This window comes from Lichenostomus cassidix, chromosome 5 (assembly GCF_008360975.1).
Source record: "Lichenostomus cassidix isolate B80296 chromosome 5, HeHo_3.0, whole genome shotgun sequence".
NCBI lineage: Eukaryota > Metazoa > Chordata > Aves > Passeriformes > Meliphagidae > Lichenostomus > Lichenostomus cassidix.
Window position 1 is genome coordinate 17,924,473 of NC_139486.1, and position 22,020 is coordinate 17,946,492.

A 22,020-nucleotide genomic window follows, 5' to 3' on the forward strand; every position below is an offset into this window, starting at 1 on the left:
CTTAAGTTTTTGGAGATTGTTAGGATTTTAAGTGGGAAATAAGATGGATGTATGGAGACTGTAATCTCTTTAAATGAGGCACTTGCTTTAGTTAAGGTGATTATTTTTGTGAATCAAGAAAGCAGTAACCACTACATTAAAAAGCTCTGTAAAAGTCCTGGGATAGTGTAAGTGAAAGAGATTTTTTTAAAAAAAATAAAAATCTCAAACTCAGTGAATCCCCTAGAGAGCTAAACGCTCTCATTGCAAGGAAATCCCAACCTCTAGCCCAGAAGAAATTGGATTCTCCTACAGATTCCTGGCAGAAATGAAGGATATTTTTCTGTGGCACTTTTCCTGTGAAGATCTGCTTTTGGAATGTGAAAGAAAGTGATGGAGGGAGAAGGTAATTATCATAATCTGCATGAAATACGCAGAAAGTCATTTGCTCAGAAATGCTTTTTTCAAGCAGAAATGCTTTTTTCAAACATGAGCAGCTATCATACCACATCTTTTCCAAATCTTGTTACTCTTTGTAGATACAGATTTTACACAGATGCTTCTTGTGCTCATTGCCCTTTCACAAAGCACAAGTGCCTTGCTCCTTTAAATACAGAAATCTCTTTTATGATTGTAGTCAGTACTACAGTTTAAAGGACTGGACTATGTCAAATGAGAAACCATACATTGTAAATGTATTAGTAGCACCTTCATTCACTGTCTTCCTCAAACACACAGTCAGTGGAAAATTGTAAAATATTTGTAATCTTTCTCTGCTTGTACAGCATGATATAAATAACGTAACAATAATACTTATAGCTATATTTCCCTGTTAGTGATGAGGGTAGAATCCTAGCCCTAAGTCTCTGGTAGGGTTCCCATTTGCTTCATGATAGGGTCCAGATTTAGCTAAAGAAGGCTGCAATCTGGTAGACTTTGCACATAAAGTCTGAACCTTATTCTTCTCCTGTCAGGGCAGGCTTTTCCATGCAGCAGCTTACACGGTGATGAAGTGAGTCTTTGTCATGCCAGCTGGCTCTGCCTGAAAGCTTGCTTGTGCTGCTAAGGGAAAGCTTGTCTCCATGTCTCAAAGGGATAGTAGTCTTTTCACTTTTAAACAGCTTTTTTTCTTCATGGATTTAAGTGTGTTTACATTTCTTTGTCCAAGTGCTGAGTCTGTATCGTTGCTAGTTTTCCTATCTGGCTCATAGATGTTGTTCATACTTATAACTTGTCGACAACAACATCATCAAGCCTCACACTATGAACATTCCTTGGCAGAGTTTTTCTGACAGGTGATTTTTCCATTAGGGGATTTTTCTTCATTCTGACTTTTCTCCTAAACTCTCTGCTCTGTCTGGATGCTGGGAGGCCTCTTCAGCCTGACTGCAACAAAATCCCTAGATTTGTGCTCACCTCTTCATAGTGAGATATTCATAAATATAGTAATGTTTTCTAAAGTAAACTTATAGTAAAGTTCACACATTTCTTCAGTAAGATTGAAGGGGAGTGCTAAGCAAAATTCAATGTGAACATATGCATGAGATATTAGAAAGGAACTAAATCTTGCTGTGAAATTGTGTTTTTACCTCACAGGGAGGCTCAAAAATTGGATTCTCCTCAGTTCCAAAATTATTACTTGGTTTCTTTTAAAAAAGACCAACATGTGGCAAAATGAAAGATTTGGATTTCTGTTTTCTGCCTGAGTTTGCGACTGATCTGAAAGTCCTCTTGATTTTTCTTTACTGCTTGTTACTTCAAGGATTTGGATTTTATTTTTACTTAACCAAGTGCATTGTTGAAATAAATTTTGTCTTGGGATAATAAACTAATCTTCAGATAGAAAGCCTTCCAAAATACAGTGTTTTAAAGATTTTTACTTTTTCACAGAAATAAACTGGGCTGTAAGAAGAACTCTAACGCCACCTTTAGAGCAATGGTTAGGGCACTTATCTTGGGTGACATTCAACAATGTCTTCTCCTAGCATTTGGACATCTAGTTCTTATGTTTAATGTCCATATTCTAATCCCTGGGATAGGTACATATTCAGATGTCAGGCAAGGGTAAGAAGTGATCTTTTTTTCTACTTTCAATCTGAAATTGCATTTCAGACCAATGTTTTTCAGAAACTGATATATCTAAGAAGATATAAGAATGAATTTTTGATGCATCATCACTTTCTGAAAGAAAAAAAACCCTTTGATTTAAAATTCCTCACTACACAATGTTCCAGGATTCAATAGTAATTACAAAGTAATGAAAGAATGTGGTGCTCATAGAATGAGTTGTAAGACAGACAAAAGGGCTAGAATATATTATGAGAACAATTTCATGTTCACTCTATTATCTTATATGAAAAAAAAAATCAGTTTCATTAATAATTTTCAGTATGTCTGTTCCATAATCATTTATGAACACAATACCTAGCTATTGAGATACTTGTCATTTGAAGATGGTTCAGTTTAATGGAGGGTAAGCAAAATGTAAAGACAAGTCATTACTTTGTGAATGCTTTTGGACTGGAGTGAGATGATGACTGAGTTATTACTATGAAGGTTTTGCTCTTTGCCTTCTCCCACCTAAAAAAATCTTTCCCCATTTAAAATCAAGCAAAAGGGACCATGAAGAGCTAAAGAACTATAGCACTTACAAAAGAGAATACTTCAAAAAAACTAATCATATAGATAAAACCAATTTTTCTCATATAAGAAGCTTACAGACCTGTCTGGCCTATATCTATACCTCTTATAGATGAGTGGAGTATATGTGTTTTATCCTTTAAAATAAAACAGTATTTTTAAAAACTTTTCTTGGCAATTAATTCACCTCTGGTCACAGAAAACTTTGGGGAAGAACTGCCAAATAACATTGCTTTTGTTAGTAAACAATAAAAACCTACAGAGTACTGTGGCCAAGAGCTTTTTCTAAAAGTGAGAAAATCATGTAATTGTTCCCCAAGACAAGTTAAAGTATTTTTGGATAAGGACCAGCGGAACGAGAATGAACAATTATCCTTGTAATCCTGAGAGAAGTGTTACCTCATTTTTTGAAAAAAAGTACTGCCAGACAGAGCAATTTAAATCAAATAACCCTTGATCCACTGAAAATCTGAAGCAAACCTCAATTAAATTGTCAAAATACCCCAGATATCGTGTTTTCAGAATCTCCAGTCTGACTCATCTAGAACGGTGGGAAAAGGTTAATGATTTTTTCCAACCCACCTCTATGGAGTCAAAAAGCTTCATTTGCCTCCTTTAATCAAATGGAAACTATATTACAACCATTGAAAACCTTGTTCAAAGAGTTTGAACAGTTTTAGGCTCCTTCTACTTAATTCAAGTGAAACATGCTGTGTGTCCTACTTAGGAACAGAACATAGCGTCTTAGCGCTCCTCATAGCTACTGCTAATTTTCACAGGGTTTTTATCTGTTATATACTGCTTTAGATAGATTTTTTAACTTAAAACTCAACTGCTGCTTCATAAAGACCATAGCTATTATTTTCAAAATCTGTCTGGATGCTGCTTCGAAATCATTCAAGTGAAATTGAAGTCATTTACACATTTCTTGAAGTGGAATATGACATGTCAGATTAAAGCCCTTCATCTAAACATTATTTATTTTTAGTAAACCACTACTTCTGCTCATAAGCTAATTATTACTGTAATGATAGAAGTACTGCAGGAATTCTCTGCCAAAGTTCATTTAATTTGCATTTTAATATACTAAATCTTCTTTTCATTAATAGTGCTGATACAGGAATTTAAGAGACAAAATAAAGATGTGGGTGTGTTTGTGGATAACTCTGAAATCCACTGTGGCATATAAAAGCAAATGAGGATCCTCTCTTTGGCACCATTACCTAAATTCCTCTCCACCTCTTTTCTGTGTGAGCTGAAGGCTGTGCAGATGGTTTGGCATAATTCACTCAACAAAATGATTCAGAGGCAGGAAGGCAAAGCCCATGTTACTTGAAATTTCATCCCTTTCTTTTTGCAGTGTACTGCAAGAATTTACTACCTGGAAGACTTTCTTTGTTAGAATTTTAACAACTCAGTCTAATAAGATGCCATATTTTTCCAGCAAGCATATAGATTTGCTTCTTCAAAAAGCTTCACAGAGAACACTGTAACACAGTTATCATATCTGCATTTTCAGCGAGCTGCAGTACAGGTCTTAAAATGTCATTGACAACATCACATTTGTAAACTTTTGTATGTGCCACTTTTGGATTAAATCCATCTAATGAAAGTGCAAATGAAAGTAAAGAGTTACCAGAAGGCAATAGCTACCTGCATTAGGAGGCTTGTTTGAATCCTTTGTGAGAGATATATTTTCTAAAGAGCCATAATTGGAGATGAAAATCAATTTGTCACAAAGTCCCTTTTTTCACTCTTTCCTTAAGTGCTATCCCTTTATCTGTCTTGACAGAATTTACCCAGCTGTTTTCTTGTGTATCTCAGATGAAATGACCATATCTTCAAACTGCTGCCAAACAGAACAATTTTCTGATGGCATTTTTATAGAGTTACAAAAGATCCTCACAAAATGTATGATGCTGTGCTTTTAAAGTTTACCTCAAGCTCAGTATTATCAGCTTATGTTTCAGTAGTGACATATGTGCATCTCTCACAGGAACTGAGGAGCTGAGCAGTAGGAGATTTTTTTATTAGAAACTTTGGATTTTGAATAGGAATCTCACATTTTACAGAAAGCTTTGAGATCCACCCTGAGCAAAAGAACAACTTTCATAATGAGTTTCTTTTCTTACATGCCAGCGTTCTGCCTCATTTATTTCTTTGAAGTGTTTTACTCTGCAAGTAGTGCCATTAAAAGTAATGCTAGAGACAATCTGAATCTTGAAAAGAGAAGGGAAAATGTATTGTAATATTTAGGAAACAAAGTGGAGAGTTCAGACATAAAAAGCCCCAAACCCCAGCTAGCTCAAAATCTGCCATAAATCCTTTGTGTAATGTATTATTTAGTTCAGCACATACAATTTTGTTTAGATCATATACTTCCTCCACCTGTCTTTATACATTCCTTGAACCAACCCAGATGTGTCTGCCTGATGATTTTTAGTGCTTCTATTTCTTCCTAAGGTATTGCTTTAAACCCAGTCAGTTTAAAGTTAGGTCTCAGATGGAGAACTGGGGCACAGGGAAAATTATGACCTAGGGGAATTATAACCAGTAGAGTCAGGGCTTGTCAAGTAATGTTGCCTGATATTATATTGGTTATTTTTTTTTTCCTCACAGGGGTATCCATTGACTTTTGAGTTTTCCTTGGGTACCCCACTTAACCTCCTTTTGTCACTCCCTTAATGGGGTCTACCTCTTCCATAGGATCTATAACTGTTCTGTCATAGAAACTCCAACAGTATGTCCTAGATATTTCAGGGGAAGCCAAGTGGCAGTGGTCACCAGGCTATACGCAGGAGAGTCAAGCCTTGGAAGTCTAACTCTGATCACAGCATCAGAGCTGTCAGGACCAATTGACAGCTAATCAGTATCAAGATTGCAATTGGTCTTCCCAAATGTGCAAGCCTACAAATCTGCTTTAAGATGAGGTATATGACAGTGTGAATCATGCTGAATTCACTGACTTGGTATTCCCTGACTAAAATGAAAACTTGGGTCACAATGGAGATGCGGATAAGGTGAATGCTGACATGAAGATCCTGATTGCTGATCTTTGTCTCTTGACTGGTTTGCCCTTAGTCATTTATTCCTTTCCATTTTTTCAGTATGCTTCATAAAAATATATATAATCTGCTGTAATCTGTGGATTTTAATGAAGTTTTCATTAGTATTTTGAACATAAAACCTCTTGGTTTACTTTTCTTCTTTTTAATGAGACAAAAAAACTAAGCCTGACCATTACAGGCAGACAGATTATCAGTGAATTCAGTGTTGGATGTAGTGGTTAATGAGGGCAAGTTTCCCCTCCATTATCTCAAAGAGTCTTTTTTTGGTTTATATTATCACTGATAATGTGTGGTTGTGTTTTAGTCAAGAGGCACTATGGGCCAGTGGGTAGCTGCCTTCTCATCCCTCAGTCAAACTGAGAAAGGTAAACATGATTCAAAAGCTGTACTATGGAGTTGGAGTTATGCGGCGAAAAAGCAAGAAATAGAAAGGTGTGTAAAAGGATATATGTGTCTACAGTAAAGGATCAAGTGAAAACACCAGCTGTTTCTGTTCCTCAGAAAGCAAAGGGGGAGTCTGCAGGGCCAGGTCACTAAGCCAAGCAAGACATCTCCTTTTGTTCCCAAATACTTTTACCTGTCTTTTGTGAGCTTCCCCCAGGTGACTCACTAATCCAATCAGGATCAGTACCTTACGATTCAAAGTCCCTCAAAACTGTGCTAGTTATTTCAGATGAATCTTCATATGTATGACCATGCAAATTCTTCTTTGTTGTTCTTGTGAAAAATTACCTCATAAATAGTTCTGGTAAGCGAGGCAGCAGACAACTTAAGTGAAACATATCATGACAAGTATGCAAATAATGTCATCAGGCCCAGCCAATATAGTGTCAGATTATGAACCAGATCCAACATCTTTGCTGCTACATGGTGATTCAATGTTTCTGGACTTTGTCAGCAAAAAATAAATCATGTCTGAAAAACTTGATGCTATTTTTCAGACATGGCAAGCAGATATGTACAAAAATGGCTTTGGATCTGATTTATTAAGATCACCTTTTTGTCTCCAGAGGATAACCGGAACACATGCATTTTTATTTTTTCCTCCAAAATGCTCATTTATGGAAGAACATGTTTCAGCCCCTAAATGATTATTCTATGCTTGTCAGTTTTAGATTGCAGCACCAGTTCCGTTAATGATTTCTGAGGTGATGCTGATGCCTCTGAGGCTGCCTGGCAAAATTGCTAGCGTAAAACTAATGAGTATCCTGGCATGATCCTGCACTGTTAGGACATGAAGGCAAAGGAGGAAATAAATTAGAAACCTGGATGTGTAGAAAGAATATCTGTAAAGGCACTTAATGGAGTCTAGAATAGAAAATTAATCACCCATAATAATTAGGGTTTGTGAGACTATTTAATTTAATTCCATTTACACATATTTTCCACCCAATGATAAATGAACTCTGGGATAACTTGTAAGCAAAATCTGAACCTCATATAAGGTTTAGAAGTGTGTAGAGAGTTGTTAGACCATAACAGCTTTTATCTGCTGTTTTCAGTCCACATCTAAGGGGTTTCACATAATCTTTGGGTACAAAATGATGTGGCACTAGTGTAAAGTGCTATTGGAACATACGAAACGTGTAAGTGCTTTATATAATCTAAATGAAAAATGTTAAATTAAACAACATCAGTGTGAAGCAGACTATTTTTGAACTATTAGAAAGCTAAAGCTGTTACACTTTTTTGTTTCTAATTCCTCAGCCTTTAAAGTCTAATTTAGCATTTCCCTTTTTCCAGGTCAGTAATATGTTGTTGTTTTTTTTTTTTAATACAGACTTTGGCGTCTAGCTGAAGACAATTTACCATACTTTAAAACCCTGGAAATGTTTGTCTTAAAAGTAACTATCAAGCAAACAACAAAAAAAGAGGCATTAAAGATCTCGTCTGCTTTGACTTTTGAATGCACAAGTTAATGAGAAGTCATTTTTGTAATCTGCGGCACAAATTTCTGAAATTCAGTGTAGTGTGTTATTGCAGTCAGTGAAACCTCACAGTCATACTCGTTCCTTCTGGCATTAATATCTGTGCATGTGTGAAATGGTTTGAGAAGAAAAATGATAGCATTTTTTCCAAATATGGAAATAAATTCCTAATAATAGAAATAGCATAAATTCAAGCCTCTTGGATAACACTTCAGAATTTGACACCTCTCTATGAGATCAGCAGGTGCTGATCTTGTATAACTCTTCTTCAGAGCTGCATATTCCTACTAAACAAAGTAGAGAATGCACAGTATTTTAGATCTGTATTTGATGCCTGTGAGAAAAAGAAAGAAAGAATGTAAGAAAATATGTGGAAAGGGGGTAGATTAAAAAATATAGATTAGATATTAACTTTTCTTAATCAACAGATGATAACTTACAAACTACTGGAGATGTAGTCATAATACCACTGAGTAAATGCAGAATACAAAACATAACAAAAATATGTGAGTTTTATTTCCCTGGACGTGAAGAGTGTCAGGACAGTAATTTTTTTTTTCCAAAATGGAATGAAAACAGAGAAAAAAAAAATCAACATTTTCTATGAAAGAATCTTGTGAAGTGGTTTTCTTTTGTTTTGTTTTGACTTATTCAATTTGTTATATTTATTGTACTTTCACAGTTTTCTTTTAAAACAATCTGGGATATAGAACATCTTTTTGGTTTGACAGCAACTTTAATTCTAAATCAAAATGGTTGCATCAAAAGTTCTGCTATTTTACACAGTTGAGATAGACTAAAAAAATGTAAAAATCTATGCCTCATTTAATCTAATAGTGATTTGGTTCACCAGTTCAGATATTTTATATTTAAATGACATGTTTTCATTATGTTAAAATAATTATGAGGGTAAGAACACTTCTAAAAATTTGTGGGCTTTTTTTAAATTGCATTTTTAAAAATTAAAAGTAAAAAGCTTATAGACCTCACCTGCTAGTATTCGCTTCTCTGGATTTTGGGTATCCTGGATTTGAGTTGAGACATAAGTACCTAAATGCTGACACCTTTTAAGGTGAACCTGTCCTAGACATTTTAAGAAATCTATTTTTTCATTCCTTTAATCCTCTCTAGTGTGCATATCAATGCATCTTTATTCAATCCCTTAAGCAGAGCTAAATGTAAGCTCACATGATATTTTGCTTTTGTGAAAGATAACTGCAATGAATTTGTGTCTGGGTAGCATTTCATGAGTTAGTAGAGTCTGCCAAAAGTAGAGTGGAAGAGGTTAGATGTTTAAACATAGTGGTGAGAAGAGAGCAGGAAAGTGAATGGCTTTCAGTGGGAAGGGGATTTGATTAAGTACAAAGTTTGAAGGTCCTGAGGTGAAATTGGAGACAGTTGAAAAATAAGGTTCTGATTCACAGCTTGTAAATTTTTCCTTTGATTTCAGTGCATGCACGCTATTGTTTAACTCTCTAAGACTTCTGGAAGAGAATACTCTTGTAGAAAAAGTGACAGGAATCATGGGGAAAACACAAAAATGTTAATTCTGGATCAAAAGAAATACAGGCTGAATCACTAGACCTAAATTTATCCTGCTTATGTGTATCTGTACAGAAGTTTAACATTTGGTACCAAGTAGTTGATCATTTGGCTTTCAATACATTCATTAGAGGCAATGAGTAGGAAAATAACAGCTCATTTCAAATGTTTGTATTTGTGAGATAATTCTCTCTGGAAGTACCTTTCAGAAATTCTCCACAGAGAATTCTGTGTAGATGCCTTACTGTTGATACAAAACAGGGTGAAGTGACTGAAAATCCAGCTTATTGTACTAACATATAAAAGGACCTCAGGCTGAATAAATGGGCTGATGAAAACGTCATGAAGCTCAGCCAGAGGAATTGCCAAATTCTGCATCTGAGGAGGAGGAACCCCATGCACCAGCACATGTTGGGAGCCACCTGGCTGGAAAACATCTTGAAAGAAAAGGCCTGGGGTACTGGGGGACACCAAACTGAACACAAGGAGGCATTAAGGGGAGCGTTTTAAAAAATGAAAGTATTTTTAAAATTTTGTCAGTTTTCTATCCAGTACCAAAAGTTCCTGTTGTATTAAGCCCTGCTGATTCTACCAGCTACTGAAGAGTTAGTTACCAACACACATACATTTAGGTATGTGATGATTTATTATGATTTTTCACACTCTGCCAACTGATAACTTTGCCTTGCAGTTCTTATCCAGGCCTGTCACAGTTCAATGCAGCCATCTGTAAGCTTATGTGGGGGAAAGAGTCTTAGCAGAATAAAGAAAGAGAGCTCAAATATAGTCCCACCTAAAAAGCGATTGGAAAAGTAAAGCTGGTAATGCTCTGAATGGATAAAGGGAGCTTACCTTGAATTTCAGTTACTTCAACCCTTCCTTATATAATGATAAATCAGTGTTTATGCTTTGGCTCGACAGCTGAGTGAAAGTGTGTCAGATATGGCAAATACATAAAAAGTTTTGTGCAATAGAGAAAGTTTTCTGTCTTGCAAGTAGCAAGTTCTTCAGAAATAAAATCCTGACAGGAATTCCTGTACAATCTGTATTGTGTCTGTGAATACTTCTTGTGTGAAAGTTATTCTACCAAATAAACCCAGTAGAACTCTATATGCATTTACTAAAATTGAGTAGACTAAAAGCTTAAACTTTTTTTAGCTGTATTTTTTAATTCAAGTAGTGGGGACAGAATTTTTCGCAGATTGTCAAAAGGTACTTACAACATCCTCTAGAAAGTTATTGAAATAGAATTGCACTGCGAGGGGCCACTTTGCAGTATCTAACCTTAATTTATTGTTTTACAAATGCATTTGTTTATAAATTATCACTAGGAATAAACCACTTTTAAAAAGCAAAAGTTCTTGTATTCTACATCTTCGGACCATTGTTGAGTTAGAAAACATCATTGACAAAGATAGCATTTGAGTGCATTGTCCAGGTTATATATTAAACAATGTCAAGGGCCAAGAATCAAGAATCTGTGCCAGAAAAGTTATGTTAAAATTATTAACAAAATAATGAGAATTCCTCAGAATACATTACATAATCTTAATGGTTTGTGTTATTAAAAGTTAGTTGGTTCAGAAGACTCTGTGTGTGTATATACACATTCAGAAGACAACAGTTCTGCTGTTCCATGATCACAATTTGAGCTATGGGTGCATCTCCACATGTAGTAAGCAATGGCACTCAGCATAGCAGGATACCCACTGGAGCCAAAATCTGCAGAATCTTACTCTAAAAAAGGGATATAGTTTTTGATCTCCAGCCTAATTAGGACAAAATAATTCTGTAGTAGGAATGAAGTCCCAGTCTAGTAAAGCATGTAAATACATTAACAGTTTTAACCCTATGTAAATCCCATCTATGATAACATATATTTATATGTTTAAATTTCCTGTCTCGCCTGCATCATTTCTGGACTACAGTTTTTTCAAGTATGAGACTTGTTATCCTTAATTAAAGACAAATTAATATGTTGTGATTAACAGCTACTTTGACATCTGTACATCTAAAGCAAGCTTAGAGCTATGTTGGCATGAAAATGTTCTCATGGGAACCACAGGTTCCACCATAATCCAACAAAGTCATATCCCAGTTTCCAGTAAGTCATATCATCAAAGATTGGCATCACCTGTCAGAAAACAACCCCGTGAATTTTTGCTTAACAAAGAAAGGGAGATGCAAAACTTTTTAGAACACTTGTAAAGCTACCGAAAAAAGATATCCTACTCAAAAACTGAAACTTTATGAATGCAGAATGGTACACAGAGTGGACCCAAGATAAAGTGCATTACCAAAAAATGTGGTATTGGATGGTAATGTGTTTGAGATGGGTCATATTTTTCTTTTAATTAACAGACAGTGCAAGAGAAGTAATTCAAAACTAGTTTTATGCAAATATAGTTATTCTCTTTAAAAATGCTCCCTAGTATGTTGATTTTTGCTTGGAAAAAAGCTAATTTTCTTCATAGTATTTAGTATGGCTCTATGGTTTGGATTTGTGCTGGAAACTGTTGAAAATTCAGGAATGTTTTAGCTATCACTGACCAGTACTTGCAGAGTTAAGGCCTTTTCTCCACACCCCTCCAGCAGCAAGGAGGCTGGGGGGGAACAAGGTGTTGGACAGGGACACAGCCAAGACAGCTGATCCCAACTGGTCAAAGGGATATTTCATACCATTATGTGTGATGGACTCCTGCCTCTGTGGGGTGGTTGAACATCTGCATGCCCATGGGAAACAGTTAATGAATTCCTTTGTTTTGCTTCACTTCTGTGCCAAGCTTTTGCTTTGGTTATTAAGCTGTCTTTACCTCAACCCATGATTTTTCCCACTTTTACTCTTCTAATTCTTTCCATCATCCCACCCAGGGAATAGTGAGTGAGCAGCTGTGTGAGGCTCAGTTTCTTGCTTGGGTTAAACCACCTAAGAAGAAAGTGGGCATAGGAATTCTTCTATATTCATACCACCCTGCTGTCTTTTCAGCAAGATTCCTTGTATCTTTAAATTTGTCCTACAGCTGTGAGCCACTAAGTTGTTTTTTTTTTTTGCTGTTTTATTGCTTTTGCATATAGTGATGTATTACCTGTGCAATGTGATTTTGAAATTCAGAACTGAAGGGTATAGTGATGTGAATGTCTTCCTTTTCACACACACCTTTATCTAAATTCTCTGAGAATTAAATCTGATGTTTCCAAACAATAATAATTGTGTGATTACTGAATGGTTGAAGATGAGAGAACACCATGAAGGACAAGAAGAGTGTATAAAAAGTGCTATACAATAGTTATATTGTATATCTCTCTCAGTGCAAGAACCAGGAAAATAAAACTCAGTGGAAAGCTTGCAAGGATAAGCACACAATTGGTTGGGTAGCTGAAGAGTGAAATTTACTTTTGAAATATGATGGAGTCAAGAAGTCACCAGAACTTAAAAAAATTGGACACATTTAAATGACATATAACATCCAGCACTTTAGAGGTTAAAAAAATAAGCTGCAATTTCTTTTTAACTGTCAGCAAAAGATTCCTTCAGAATCCTCTAAAGCATCTTTACTCAACTGTGGTCAGAAAATATGAGAGTAAATGGACCATGTTGCCTATTCTAAGTGCTTCAGTGAAATTACAGTTTGTTATTTGGGATTTCTGGTTTTGGAAATTACCTAGCACAGCATATTTCTTCTGCAGCTTCCTTGTCTTTCAAAAATCCATGCAAAAAGGCCATCAACTATGCTTTCTAAATTTAAAATAATGACAGTTACCTTACATTAGGTGTTACAGAAAACACTGTAATAAAAAAAATTGCAGTGTCTTATATCCGATTATTTCAGTACATTTTTGCTTAAACAGCAATCTGATATGCCCAAGGGTAAATTTTTCTGACCTCAGTGAAATATATTTCCAGCCTGGTACCTTTCAGCAAACATGCAGAACAGACATGCATCAACACACTAGTTTCAATATAAAGCCTGCAAAAATAGCTGGAAAAGCACCTAATTCACCATAAGGTTTCAGATCAGTCCCCATATCTTAATTTCTTCCTAATCAAAGTGAAGGATTTTTTCTTATTAATTCTACAATATTTCTGAAAATACCTACTAGCAAGAAACAGTCTTTTTTATTCACTAATCCAAAGTGTTAGCAGCTTTAGACCTTAATTGGAAAGACTGTGCATGTTTTTTTAAAAAGCCTGGTCTTGAGTACTCAAACCATCCAAGTTTTGTACAAGCCTCTAGGAGACTAAGAAATTAGTCATTGGATCACCAGCTCAGCTACCTATCCTGAAAATCTCTCTTTACCTACTCTGCCTGATCTCACTGGCTTTGTCAGGGCCCAAAGAAGATAGAAAGGAATTAAGTGTAGAAGATGCCCTAAGCTATACTCAGCTGTGAAAAAAGGGGAGCAGACAAGGGCTCATCCTTACAATTATGCATGGCTTTTCTTTTACTTCACTCTGTAATGCCTTTGGTTAGGACATATATCTAGAAATGCCTACAGCAATCACTGTGTCCCATGCCACCACTTGGAATACTATCCTGGGCCTTGAACACAATTCATATGGTGACATGGCACCCCAAAAACCATTGTCAGCCAATGGGACACATTTCCAAAACCTCATAGACACATGAGCCAAAGAATATGGGTATATCACAACCCCTATCATGCACCATCCTCTGGGAAAATCAGATGGTAAAATGAACTACTCAAGGCTACACTGAGAGCAGTGTGTGGTTGGACCTTTAAACACTGGGAGACACATTTAGTAAAAACCACTGGTTAGTTAATATGAGAGGAACTGGTCCTGCTCAATCAAAACTGTTATGTACTGTAGAAGGGATAAAGCAGTGCACATAGAAAACTATGCTGCAGAAAACAGTCTGGGTTATTCCTGCTTCAGACAAAGACAAACCCATTTGTGCAATTGCTTTTGCTCAAGGATCTGGGTGCACTTGATGGGTAAAGCAGGAAGATGGGGAAGTAAAAAGTGTACCTGAAGGGGATTTGCTTTTGGGTGAGAATAGTCAATAAATGAGATTGTGTGATATTAATTTCTGTATGACGCTGCATATTATCACTTCTAGGTGGCTAGATGTCCATCAACACATTGGGTGCCTCATGGAAACCATCTCTGCCACTCTGACTTGGGGATCTGAACTGACTCCCTTTCAGTTGCCATATCAAAGTTATTACTGTAAAAATCACCCAGGTTGATGAAGAATTAACTTTGATGAAACTAGAAAAGTGCATTGGTGATGAAACCACAACTGGCTTCAGCATGCAAGAATCCAGCACCACACACCGTGTTTCCTGCTCTGAAACACTGTTATAACAGATAAAGCCCAAAGTCACAGCCCACATAAACCCAAGGGACATTTTATAGGGATGGCCCATAGACTAAGGGAATGATGTCTGTGTGTGTATATCAAAAGATAGGAAAGGTGACAGTGTATAGGAAAGTATGGGACCTGGGCATGACATAAATGTTGCAGAAAAAGGTGTGGCTATTTTCCTTGTTTTGGCTGGGGTAGAGCTAATTTTCTTTCTAGTAGCTGGCACAGAAGTGTATGGTTTGGATTTAGTGAGAAAATAATGTTGATAACACACTGATGTTTTTATTTGCTGCTAAGCAGTAATGGTAATAGTAGGGTACTGGTAAGGGTAGGGCAAGTCCTCTGCTCTTCCAGCAAGGAGGTGCTCAAGAGCTGGTGAGGGAGCACAGCCAGGACAGCTAACTGAGGATATCCAAGAGGATATTCCATACCTCAGAACATCATGCCCAGTGTGTAAGCCGATGGAGTTGCCTGGGAGAGGGCTGAGTGCTGGGGGGGACTGGAATAGAAAATGTCAGATGAAGATACTTGTCACTAAGTACTTTTGATTATTACTGGCTTTTTGTAGGTAAGTTTTTGGTTCCATTTGAGATACCTTTTATGGCAAGAATTTACATGAAATTAGCTCATAAGAGACCATATGCAATATGGTAAAAATCTTTAATTATTGAGATACTGCTGTTTTATGTTATGTTATGTTATGTTATGTTATGTTATGTTATGTTGTTATGTTATGTTTGTTATGTTATGTTATGTTATGTTTTATGTTATGTTATGTTATGGACCTGCTTAAGAACCTTTACACCCTGGTGTTCTCTCTCTCTCTCTCTCCCAGAACCATCCCAAAAGCAAATAAATTTAAGAATACCTTTTTGTCCTAGACAGGCCCAAAAAAACAAACAGAAGGTTTCTTTTTCATATATTAAGCATGAAAAGTTAGAAAAATGTTAAAAAGTAGGAAACGTACATTCTTGCTTCCTTACACAAAAACGACAATATTCCCTCATGAATTGCTTTTCTTTTGTTATCGTTACAGTCTGACAACTAACGTCACTGTTTGTCAAGTTAATCTATCTGTATAAAATGCCAAACAATCAGCAATAGCAAAAAAATATCATGTAGAGAGTGGTAAAACTACAAATCAGACAGCTACTGCTGATTAATTTTCCCCCTAGATTTTCCCAAAGGTAGTCTGTGAGAAAAGAGGAAGAAGATTCAAGGTCTCTCTATCATTGCTATAGAGACCAAAAGAGTTAATAAATGAGTAAATCGAAATCAATAAATTTAATTATTTTTTGTATTGGTTTGCAAAATGCACTATAATTTTCACTACCTGATTGTCTTTGATTTGTTAGGGAATAGGAGAAGGGAAAGAAGTAATCAACCAAGACAATTCCAGGCACAATTTCTTGTCTTTTTTCAATCTGGCATTGCAGTTTCTGTGTGTCAAAGGATCATGCTTAGGAATTATACATTAGCAATCTGATCTTGAAAGTCTTAAATAAATATTATAGAAGAGAGTATTTTGTGCTCAAATAAGGTTTGTTTTCTTTTGAATCATGCCTGGAGTCATTAGCAGCCTGTAGCATTAATCTCATAGATCACATCTAAGACTTTAATGCTATTCTCAGAGAAATTGCTTTCTGAATTCTATTTGGAGCAAACTTCAACTCCTAATTGTCTAGGAGGAGCTCTCAATCCAAGTGTCCATTCATTTGCATGTCCCAAATGATAAATATGCCAATGAAAAACAAAGAGAGAAGTGAACATAACTTGTCCTTACCCAGATTTCATACCATCTTCACAAGCTTGTGCAGGGATAAAATAATGCTGACATTCAGAATTAGCTTGCCTGTTTTCTCAAAAAAAATTTCTTCCCTTCTACTATTTTAGCATTTCTTGGGCTCTTCACAAAACCATCTGCCTTGTCCCTGGATTTACCCATAGTCATTTATAATTAAATAGTCACATTTTGAGAGGGGAAGGATATAAATTTATATTGCTACAAAAACCTGAGAATTAAAACTTTCTTTAAATTTCTAGAAAAGCATTCCAGAAATTCTACTACTTCCTGATAATGGTGACCCTACTGCACGTTTTGGGTTGCCTGACCTGCTAACACTTATTCAGTAAATGTAAATGGGGACAAGGATCCTAATTCCTCATAAGAATTAGTCATCTGTGTTTCTAACACTAATGAAGACATTGGTAAGTCACCTCTGATGGTGTTTATTTGGGTGAGATGTGCTGTGACAAGAGGTGCACTGTCATTCTGATATGACCAAAGATGATGGATAAACAGTTACAAAACAAAACATATTTGCTTTAATTCACAAGCTCACATAGGTAGAGCTTGTCATGCAATCTGACTAAAGTGATAGGAACACTCTGGTCTTCCCCAGAAAATATTCCCAGGGGACCAAAGCAGGTCTCTATACAAATTCTGATCTGTTACCAAACTGACGTATCAAGTCAGCTTAGCAAATCTCTCAGGCCAAAGCCTTTTTAAAGATGTAAACCTACCAGCCATTTTGTGTGTCTTCCCTAGGACAAGAAATGTAGTTAACTAAGTTAAACAGATGATAGAACTTGACACAGATTCTCCAAATAGCTGTAGATACATAGTGATACTCATTTGAGCTCTCCTACACTGGGGAGTGGTCACACTCCTGCTACAAAAATCAGTTTTCAACTATAATCACTGAAATTAAGGGGCTGTGCACAAAGTATGTTTAGAAACTGAAGAATCAGGAATCAAAAAATAACATTAAGTCCTAGATGGAGATGTGCTAACTAAAAACTTCAGAAATTACAGAAAAACAGTATGTAGTGGGAATGAAATTTTCACCTTAATTAAAAGCCTCACTGTGGTGTGCCAAAACTAGTTTGATCTTGATAACAGGAGTGAAAAAAGATTCTTGAAATATAAAAGACAGTTATATCTAGAACTACTACAGCCATCAGGTGAAATGAGTGATCATTTCACTCAAAACTGTTCAGAAAGAAATCTGAATAGTTCCACTGTATTTATTCACTTTTAGTAAAATAGTGGAATTTAGATTACTAAATAGATGTACTTTACTAAGAAATAGAGTTAGTTGATGAGGACTCCAAATGATGTTAAAAATGCAGGAGGCTGTGCAACAGAAATTGAGTTGAGTTTCTAAATTTAGCAAACTATTTGAAGTCTTATCAAGCAATCTTGTCTTCTTAATTAATTTCATAAATTCCTGTCACAAAATGATGTTTTTTTCCCAAATGATCTTGTCAGTACAGAGTAAAATTTACTAACAGCACTAAAATGATGAACGTTTTGAATACTGATCATTGCTTAACACTGAACTGCTTTCTGTAATGATTATGATTTAACAAGAGTCACGAAATCTTGTTAAAGGTCTCAGTGGTCTGCAAAGGCAAAAGACTTAGAAGGTCACTGGAAACACTTTAATTATACATGGACATCTTCATTCCACTTAGACTTGAAGATAATATCTTCAGAAACAAAATAAAGCCTTAGGATCATATTAAGTTTAATATAAAAAACTCTTTGCTTTAAAAGCCCTATTCTAAATTTAACTTTCACACTAATCAAATAGTACACCTTAATGCAACTTCTAAGCTTTTTCTTTTGAATTATATTCAGTAGTCAGTAGTCACCATACAATTAAAACAGTAATTCAAAATCCTTGCACTTTTACACAGTAGAGGTTTTATAAATTCATAGAGTCACAGACGGGAAGACATGGGAACGCAGGTCTGAAGGTCAGCTTTTCTAACCCTTGTGCTCAAGCAGGGCAGATAAAAAAGGCTGCCCAGGAGCACATTTGAATGGCTTTTGAAAATCTCCAGGGAGAAAAATATAATGAACACTTTGGGGAAAACCATTCCAGTGTTTGACCATCCTCAGAGTTGAAATGCTGTTTCCTGATGTTCAGATGGAATATCCTGTGTTTTATTTTGTGCCCGTTGGCTCTCATCCTGTCACTGGGCACTACTGCAAAGAGCCTACCTCGTTCCTTGCAGCACTTTTTCAGGCATTTATATACAATGAGGAGATCCTCCTGAGTCTTTCCTTCTTTGGGAAGAAGTCTCAGCTCTCTTAACTTTTCCTCATATGCTCTTGGTTCTTAATCATCTTCACGGGTCTGTGCTGGACTCTGGAATATGTCCATATCTCCCCTGTACTGGGGTGCCTGGAACTGGACCTGGTGCTGCAGGTGTGACCTCCCCAGTACTGAGGAAGGGAAAGGATCATCTCCCTCAACCTGTTGGCAACACTTCTCCTAATACAGCCTCCTAATATGATACCTTTGTAGTTCTCTGACAGGGCACATTGCTGGCTTCTGTTCAGTTTCTATGTTATCTTTGGGCATCTGCCTAAAACCTTTAAAACTTTATTACAGATGAATATATGAAGCTATAAATAAAATTATTTTGACATAGAGTCCAAGTTGAATAAACATTGGAATTGTGATCAAATGACCTTTAGCAGGAACATTTTGAAGCAGAGATAAAATCTCTAAAGAAGGTTGCAGGAAGTATGATTTCCTACTGCTGCATTACATGAGGTTTTCTAATCAGGGTAAGTGTGTGAGAAAAGTTTAAAACTATTGTTGTGCTTACCTTTTCATTTTCAAACTTTCTAATTTGACATGATGTTATTCTTTTACCCTTTACTTTACAGCAGTGACAATTTTGTTTTCCGTGGTGGCTTTCTGATAATTTATAAATTGCTTTCAATGAATTGTGAAAGAAAGATTGACCCTAAAGCAAACACCTCGCTGATTTACTACTGTACTTCATAAAAAATTTTATTACATTTAGTGGCTTGAATATGTTCACTTTTTTTTTGTTTCTTGCTTACTTTTTCTGAGTATGCAGATTCACTAATTGTTTCTGTCTGTCTCAAACTTTTGTTTCATCTAACTTGTATTTGAATAGGGTAAAGATTTTCCATTTAGAATACTTTTTTGCTAGTATTGTTCTTTATACAAAGAAAACAAATTAAGATAAATTCTCTTGATTGTTATTTAACAAACAGTGCTCATCAAAAACCTTTTATCCCATTCCTTCCTTTTGTAGACAAGCCCAAGTTACTTAGAATTAGAAAGCAGGATAACAAAGAATAAGAGAACTGGAGAAAAATGGAAGTCAATTAAAAAAAAAAAGGAATTACAAAAAACAAACAAACAAACAAATTTTCTAATATTTCATTGAATATTTTAACTTTGAACACTAAACAGGAACATGGGAGTTTATTTACAGAATAATCTGTAAGGGAAAGTGAAAAAATAATGTTGCCAAATATGTTATTTTTTCTTTCCTTAAAAGCCCTTTGGGGATTAAAAAATCTTTTAAAATGTCACTGATGTGTTGCCCACAAGGAAAACACTGCAGTCATTTCTTAATCTCCTTTTAATATGTGTATCATTGTCTGTGATAGCAAGCAAAAAAGCTGTTGTAAGAGCAAAACCTGTTGGCCATACCTGTGTTAAGCTTTTGTTTTTAAAGGGACTTGTGCTACAACACTTTGATGTCAAAGACAGATCACCCAGCACAGTAGGATCTTTCTTTTGCAATGCTCAGCTTTGGAAAAGTATGAAACAATTGCTACCTGATGGTAGATGCATCAAATTAATGTATCTGAAATTGAGTGTAATGTTTGGCAGTGACTCATTTGGAAACCACAAGCAGTCACCAGTGCCCCACATCCTGGTTTATCTGCCTGTCAAAAAGGATTATTATTTAGTTCATCAAAGGTTCAGTAAGGTTTAATGAATGCATATATAACGAGTCAGGTGAACATCCCTGTACAGAAGAGAAAATTGTTATTATGAAGCAGATTTTGTGAAGTGCAAGAAGGCCTTGTGCCAGAGCAGGGGAGTTACGCCAGGGACAGACAAACCAGACTGGAAGCCAAAATCAACTGTCACTTGATATTTTTATGTCTGGACTTCATTGTCAGATACCTATTCCCTACTTTACCAGGCTTATAGGTCTCTACCTTTCCTGCTCAGTCTCAGACCTCCTCTGTCCTTCAGGTGTCTTCCCCACACTAAATAACAACAGAGAGCAGCTGATGACATTCTCCCTCTGGATTAAAACCCTTATCATATTGTGTTAGGCAGAAAATATTCTCTCAAGAAATTTTTAATCCGATTTCCATAAAAGAATTTCAATGATATTTTGTCTAAATCTATTGTTCCCAGATCAAGCTGTTCCTATTCCACTCCTTCTCCCATCTCATGGAATAAAGCTTATTTGCCAAGGACCTCTTGTGGCTTCTGCCCTTTGTGAGAGATTTGAGCTTGTGCTCCATTTGCAATAAAAAGGGCTGTGTAGAAGCGCTGTGTAGAAGCAGAAAGTGCCAACTTTGAAGAAGGATGAGCTATTTCTGCAGTCACTGAGGGATATTAGAGGATTTCTGTGTAGGGATCTTGATATAAATTTCTTCTTTACTTCTTCACCTGGAGAGACACTCATTTCCAGTGAGTTAGCATTTCATTGTTGTGCAGTTGTTTAATGTTTCTTTCCTTTGACAAATGGTACTTTTATAACTAAATAAAACAAGTTAAAAATGAACTGTGTGAGTAACTCATTAAACAGTATCCATGCAAAATCTACAAACTTGTGTGTAGAAATAAAACTAAAGTAATAGAAAACATTTCAGGCAAGTTAAGCAGGTGAGACTGAAATGTACAGCAGGAGTTATTTTTGAAGGTTTCAGTATATGATTACAGATATGCTCTATGTTTATAAGTGTGTTTATTTAAATTGCTTCTGCTCTAGTATTCATTTGACATGAGAGTCAAATCACTGGGAGAACAAAGGTCAAATTCTGTCTTCAGAAAGGCATGTTCAGTTCCTGCTTGTTTAATGAGAGCTGAACTTTCAGGGCAGTGTTTCTTCCCAAGTGTCAATGCAGCTGGAGTTGTGAAGTAATAGAGTCTCGGTGGAGGCTTTGTTCTTCTGAAGATTTCACATAAAATTCAGCTGGGGTTATTCAGAAACTAAACCAAGCTTATATAAGATTTATATTTTTTATATAGAACAGTAATAAAGCATATCTTTACATAAAATACATATTTTATTTTAAAGCAGCCAGGCTTACTGTCATCTTTTTGGTTACCTGTTTTGAAGAGTGGGACACAAGCATATGGTCAATATTTTACTGAGTGACTATATTGAATTTTATAAACATAAGCAAGGGCTCAGTCCTCAAACCAGAAAAAAATCATAATAGGTTGGGCTATAAAAACAAGATAATAGGATATTACATTCTTCATCATAACACCCCTTTCTGTTTTGAACTGTTGAGCTTTGGAGTGAAAATATCTGTGGCAGAACAGGTAGAATTATATTTGGGTGGGAGAAAATACCTTTATGATTTTTGGGAACTCCTTTTCACAATGGATAGTAGTGTTCAAAGTGTTTGATAGACATGTCATGCTGGTGGATTTTTTCCTGCATAAACTGTATGGCTGGAAGAAACCTTTATATGTGAAATCAGCAAACACTCAGTGGGAGTACATC